The sequence below is a fragment of the Myotis myotis genome, unplaced genomic scaffold, assembly GCF_014108235.1.
Source record: "Myotis myotis isolate mMyoMyo1 unplaced genomic scaffold, mMyoMyo1.p scaffold_m19_p_8, whole genome shotgun sequence".
Lineage (NCBI taxonomy): Eukaryota > Metazoa > Chordata > Mammalia > Chiroptera > Vespertilionidae > Myotis > Myotis myotis.
This window is the reverse complement of record NW_023416390.1, coordinates 71426982-71434175: the sequence shown is the minus strand read 5'-3', so window position 1 is coordinate 71434175 and position 7194 is coordinate 71426982. Positions and strand designations below refer to the sequence as shown.

The window sequence follows — 7194 nt, the reverse complement described above, 5'->3', positions numbered from 1 at the left end:
ACAGCATTTGGAATCTTCCCAAATCTACTCTGAGTCTCTTCCTTTGCCTGATTTTCTTCTAAAGCCTTTCCCTCTAATATATTGTAACTGTGAGTATAATAGCTTTTAGAGAGTTATGTGAGTCTTTATTGTGAATTATTGAAATGGAGAGTGGTTTTGAAAAGCTCCCAAACTTGCAGTTAGTGTCAGAGTGAGAGTGGTCTTATGGAGGAGTGCCCTCAACCTTCACAGCTTGGATAACTCTAGAAGCAAAATTATTCTTGCAAGGCAATGGTCAGGGCAGATAGGCATCCTTATGGTAAACTTGGCCTTTTAAAATATGTGTGTTTTAACTCTGGGGCAGTTGTTTAAGTTCTTGGGTTTCAATTTCAGTATCTGTAATTTTAAAATTGCACTAGAGTACCACATAAGGTTATTTTAAAGAATATATATTAAGAAATGATTGATTGTCCTAATTATAGAATATCTAGGTACCATATGATAAGAAATATAATAATACTATTTATTTCAAATGTGTGACCCTTTCTAAGAACTGGTACTTAAAATTTAATGATCATAATAACTTTTATATAGCTTTGTAATTTAGATAGACTTTCTTTAGTGAGAGTAAAATTTCCAGTTAGCTATGAATTTAAACCATTTAATCCATTTATAGAATCATAGGCCATTGAACTGTCATCCATCTTCCTCCCCTCTGACAATGGTTATATGTAAAATATATTCAAAAGAGAATGAATACCATTTTTATATATTTCCAAATAAATAAAATTTTAAAACTTAGCTGATAAAATTCATTCTCTAAGTAAACATCATTTAACATCCCTGTGCCTATTACCTAATTAGTTAAAAAGTAAGAGTAATAATCATACCTATATCATATGGTTTCATCAGAATGTTTAGTTTCAATTATTTTTTAAAGTTTCATAGGTAATTCAGTAGGCAGCATGGCTTTGGAGAATGCTCTACATACCAACAGATGTCCAAAGACTCAGAAAATCCCAAGGTCATTTGAGCAAATTCATACAAATTTCAACATTTATTCCTCTTGCCTTCTAGTCAATTGAGGTTACATTTTGGTCTGGGGCCAGATCTGAATATAGGAAAGCAGTTCTCTGGAACTCGCTGTATGAAATGGGATTCTAACGGAGTAAGTGGAAGCCAATCAATAGCATTATATGATGTTTAAAAAAAGATTATGCCACTGGAAGGAACTCTTAATAAAAATGAGTCAGAGAATAAGAATTTTTCAATGTTTATTATTCTCCAAGTGAAAAAGGGGTCTTGGAATCATTGGTATAAATGGGAGATAGATGTGGTTGTAGGGAGAGGGGTTTTATATAGCTTAGAACCATTACTCAATTTTTAAAAAAATCTATTTAGTTATATTATAATCTATTAGGGTTTCTTTGTTATCACTTATTTAACTTAACAGAGATTTTAACATTAGTCAAGGTATGCCAGAGATACAAGACTATTCTGAACACTAAAAATATATGTTTATATAAATAATGCACTAGCATCTGGTTTTATACGTTGAACTCTTAAAAGGTAATGCTTATAATAACAGAATCAATTATATGGAATAAACCTAAGGACTATACCCAGAGCCATATTGATACCAAGATGCTGTGTCACTTGTGAAGCCCAGTGTGGTAAACCAGCCCTACCTTCCAAATTATCTCTATATAACTCTCAATAAAGGCAAACTGGTTGAAATCTAATTCTATAGTATATAGTGTTTCAATGTGTTTCCAAGTGTATATAATATCTCAATGAGGCATACTTTATTCTTATTTTTCAAATAAAAAAAGCTGATACCTACAGAAATTAAAGGACTTGCCACCACGACAAAACAAGTGGCCAATTTGGGTCTATAATAGATTACTTCTTGAACAGTGCTGTTGCCCCAGGGGTATGTCAAGGTTATTCATTACAGACATACATTGACATGGATGCTTGCTTGTTTCAATATACTTCCACTTGCAGATATGTGAGTAGCCTACAAATGTTGTCAGGATCCCATACTTCTCAGTGGCTTAATCATCAAGCCTCTGTGAAACAATAAATTAGTAGCCTAAGAAAATAGACCATTTCTGGAAAAGTAATTAAAATTCTTACCTATTTGAAGTCCAATATAGTTGGGGGTATTAGTCCCTAAGTTTGTGCTGATTTGCTTGGCTGAATATAAAGAGGAAAAAACAAAACAAAAAAAACCCCACAAAAACAGCTACGCCCATTATAAAACCAAACCAAAAAATCATATACATAAACAAAACAAAAATAAAAGTACATTACTGGGGAGGAAAAAATCAAAAGAGTTTGAAAATAAAGCTGTCAGGAACTCCTAGGAAAATTTTAGTCCAGCAATCTCTCATAAGTAGGAGAAAAATATTGTGCCAATTAAGCTTTTTCATCCTTTTAAATATTTGGTGTTTGAAATATAATAAATACTTAGAAATAATAGCAATGCAAAGGTTAGACATGTTAACTAAAAAAAACAACAACAAAAAAACAACAACACCCCAATTTATTCATAAACAGGAATACAATTAGAACTTTTGTTGAGGTATACAAAGTCAGTTGGGTACCCAGAATATTTTATTTCCTCAATAAACCTCCAAAATTATTCTTGTTCTGCAGATTATATAATTAATTGTTCCATACTTGTAACTCTCCTTTTCATAACTGTTCACTTTGGTCATATAATGTATTAATTATATTGAAAATATAGGAGAGTCCTACTGTTATCAGAAAAGCCTTTTCCTTTTTAATATCGCATGCTGACATCCGGCATTTGTTTCATTTTCTACCTACTCTTCTTCAAAGACTTTACAACCAAACCAAATGTGTAAAACTAAATAACTGTAACATCCACCAATGTCAAATCTATTTGGATTGACTGTATTACATGAGTTAAGCACTTCAGATTCAATGGCTTAGGTTTACCTAACAACTGCCAGTTTATAAATTAAGAAAATAATACAAAACAATAACTCAATTTTTACCACACACTTTAATTAAAGAAGCAGAAGAGACGGACATATAATGAATGCCAAGAATTTAGTGAATGGCTTTATCTCTCTAGTAATCAAAATGTCACCAAGAGATGTTTGCTAAAGTAAAAAAAGTTCAACATGTTCCATATTCATCTTAATATCTATATGATAATTATAGTTCCACTAGTGACCTGGTGTGCGAAATTGCAGAGCCCCGCCCATCTGTGCATGACCCGCCCACCTGCCCGCTGCCCCGCCTTGACACCCTAACCTCTCCACCCAGAGCTCCAGTGCACCTGGCCCTGCCTCAACCCCTCTGGGATTCTCTGGCCACTTCAAGCCCTGCCCTTAGTTCCATGAGTTGCCTGGGGCTGGTCCCACTTCCTCCAGGTGCTTCCCCACTGCTTCTGCCCGGTCTCCAAGCAACATAGCGGCTCCACCCCGTCAACACGCAGGAGGAGAGCCTGGAAGCCTCTTGCCTGCTGCAGAGTTTCGAGTGCCGCTTCCTGATGGTGTGCAGGCTGCGCTCCTTCCCCTAGCAGGTGGTCAGCGGGTGCACTGAGTGTGAGCAGTGGGTGGTGAAGGACTGGTGAGGGGGGCACTAAGGGCTCTCACCCCCACCCTCCCTGCCACGGGATGGTCCCGCCTCCTCCAGGTGCCTCCCCGCTTCCACCCCGTCTCCAGAGCAACGCGGTGGCTCCACACTGCTATGCCCACAGCCTCCTGCTGAACAGTCGTTACGGCGTGAGAGCATCACAACCATTAGCATATTAGCTCTTTATTATATAGGATATTTTTAGAAGTGAAGGCTCAAAAGTGGAATTGCATGATTTTTACAATAGATATTGACACTTTTTTGGAACACAAGAGATAGTAGACTTGGCATTTTTGGCTGCCAAGGATATGTATATTCCTCATTACTTTGATAACTTATTTAACTGGTGAGGTCCCTTTCTTCAGGAACATATGCCTCCTCAATTAGCCCAGGGTAAAACATGTGATATGGGCCTAAACTAATTAACACATGGCATTCCTCTAGTCATAGTGACTGTCAGGAATGCAAACATGAACCACTGCAAAGAGGACTTGGACCTGAGAAGCCTTGATCTTTGTGCAGCTGGGGTCCAAGAACAGAGCCAACACAGTAGAAAAATTCAGAGATAAACTGGCCCTTGGTGACAACTTTTGAATCCAAACACACCTCTGGATTTCTGACAGCTTGTCAAAAAATTATCTTTCAAGCTTAAAACAGTTTGAGCTGACTTTTCTTACAAGCCAGCTATTTCTTATAGCAAAAGTTATCAGTAAAACCACATGTACATCTTGATTCTTCAGCTCCACAAACCATCCCATGCCTTTATTTGTGTCAATATCTATTATAATTTTTAAATTTTCAATGACACATCTTAAGGATTCAGTGATTTTGTATTTGTTAATTTATTCAGATAATATAAGACTGCTTATTACCAACATTAAAATATATTTTACTGAGCCTGAAAACTACTTAATTGGGTTAACATGTACTGTTGATATTACACAAATTGATTAAAAAATTGATTTGGGGAAAAAAGATAGACAAATTTTAGAATTATAGAGTATCCTCCCACAATTCCAGCTTATAGCACATTCAACATAGAGTATGCCAAATAGTTTGTTGCTTTTTAAAAAATTTCAATAACACAGTATATCTTTTCCTCACATAGATCTGTATAGCAATTTTTTACCAAATAATCTTGTTTTGTCCCATAAAATTAATATAATGATTTTTATTGATTATATATATATTCTGGAAACTTTCACATATATATACTTAACCTTCCCTAAAACCTTCCCTAAAGACAATTTGAGATACTATAAATCCTATTATCATTCCAAGATCTCTAATTATGAGAATCAAAACTAAAAACTTGGAGAGACAGGTCCCCTCAAGAACAGCTAACTTCATGTTGATATCCCTGTACTGATATTGACACCAACAGCCATCAAGATACCTGGGGTTGCAAGTTGGATGCATCACACTGGAGTCAAACTTTGTGTGCTAGAAGATCCAATACCCGTTCAACATACAGATAACTCCTGGGAGGCAAATGGAGACTTCAAACTTCTCTTCAAACTGACTGCCCAAATTAAGTTGTAAGCTCTATTTATACTCCAGGAATACCATCCCCTGCCAATACTGACCCCTGCTGACTCTAGACACCATGCAACTTCCTTGTGTGCCAGGCCTCATACTCCCACTGAGAAAAAACTCCACCCCTCTCCAGCAGGAAGTAGCAACAGAAGAGACTCTACACCCCTTTTTCCTTAAAGAATTCAGAACAAGAATCCTTGATGGGGAGAAATGTAGTGAAGAATAGGCCAGGTGCAGAGGATTGCTAGGGTCCGAGCATGACCACTGCCTTAAGTATTAACCCCTGGAAGACAAAGACTAAGCTTCAGTTGTGTTTTAGGTCCTGGCCCAGAGAAGCAGCAAAATCAGAGGGAGCGATGACACGGCTGATATTAGGACCAGCTGCATTGATCAATGCTACTCTGGCACCACCCAATCAGTGGAGACCAGAGGGGGCATACCTCCTAGGTAAATGCTCTATTGGAGAGTATTATGCTAAGTGAAATAAGCCAGTTAGAGAAAGACAAGTACTGTATAATTTCAGTCACATGTGAATGTAATGAACAAAGTAAACTAACAAAATAGAAACAGACTCATACTTAGAGAACAGACTGACACTGTGGGAAGGGAGGGGTTTGTGGGCTGAGTAAAAAAGGTGAAGGGATTAAACAAACAAACAAATAAAACTCATAGAAACAGACCACAGCATGGTGATACCAGAGTGGAAGGAGTGTGGGGGAGGTAGAAGAGGGTATAGAAGGGATCATTATGATGGAAGGAGACTGGATTTGGCATGGTGAACACACAATACAATATATAGTTGATGTATTATGGAATTACAATACAACTGAAACCTATATAATTTTTATTGACCAATGTCACTCCAATAAATTTTTTTAAAAAGAGAACAAAAAACTAAGCAGGTAATAACAAACAACAAAACACTTCAAAACCAGTTAATCAAACTCTGAATTGAGAATTTGTTTTCCACCACATGGCATTATTCTGCCATATATTTAAGTCTTAGCTATAACCATATGTAAGATACTGTCAAGATTTTTCAGCTGTTTTCATTGCCTCTGACTTAGCTGGTTTGTTGATTTATTTCTCACCTATAGATTAGCTCCTCTAAATATCAGAAAGTATGAATATCAATCATTTCTCTTTGTTCTATTTTTAAAATTTCCACAAAAGGATTCCAATTGGCCTATTCCTGATTAGTTGCTGTCTTCTCTTACCACTGGTAGAGGTAGAATTGGATGTGGTTGACAGAGGAAGCACCTTTCTAAAAGAAAGGGGGTCATGGAAACTTTAGGAAAAATATTAGGGTACTAGATAGACAAATACAACAGTCACTATAATCTCAATTTATTATACCATAAAAGATTGTGTGGAAGCACTGAGACTCAAGAAGTAAAGTCCAAGCATTTGGCATCATTTTCATTTTTTACTTTAGCAAATACAGTAGTTAAGAAACTGAGTTCTGTAATTAAAAGCAGTCCTTCTTCTTAGTACACATTTGAGCACAGTTTTATTAAAACTGTGATGTTACACCAAGTACTTAACTTATATGTAACTCATGTTGTACTTGTAAAATAAAGATATTATTAGTTTATACCTAATAGGCTTATTGTAAAGATTAATTTAAATAATCTGTTTAGAGCATTTAACATAGTGCATAACACATAGTGAGCTATATCCTTCATTCACTAAGTAACTTCACAGAGATCAAGTGTTTCATTCACAAAGATCAATTTACACCACTTTATTTTACTCAAGGCAGTTAAGAAACATGTCATGAAGTTTAAAACCTGTTCTTTATTCTTTTTTCCCTCTTTGTGGAAAACATTGATGCCCTAGGTTCTATGAAAAACATTATGATGTTTGAAGTTTAAAAGCAAGGAGACAATATTAAAATAAATCTTATTTCCACTTTTGGCCTTTGTCCCAATATTTAATTTCACCTTCTTTGGGATGAAAACAGGATCTCACGCTTCATTTGGTCTCTTAACAGAGAGCATGGCATTCATTTAGAAGCCTGGGTGAGTCCTGCTCATCCTCTTTCTGATCCACAGGCCTCGTCTGAAA

General features: G+C 36.1%; 1 protein-coding gene and 1 long non-coding RNA gene across 2 annotated transcripts in view; one reads left to right on the top strand and one right to left on the bottom strand.

The window, feature by feature from the left end:
- LRP1B (LDL receptor related protein 1B) overlaps positions 1-7194 on the bottom strand; it is a 1379523-nt gene that overhangs the window by 946124 nt on the left and 426205 nt on the right. The gene's annotated exons all lie outside the window — the stretch shown is intronic.
- On the top strand, positions 1108-5709 carry LOC118661813. Its single transcript, XR_004969486.1, has 3 exons — positions 1108-1147; positions 4976-5129; positions 5447-5709. It is a non-coding gene; the product is annotated as an uncharacterized LOC118661813 (long non-coding RNA).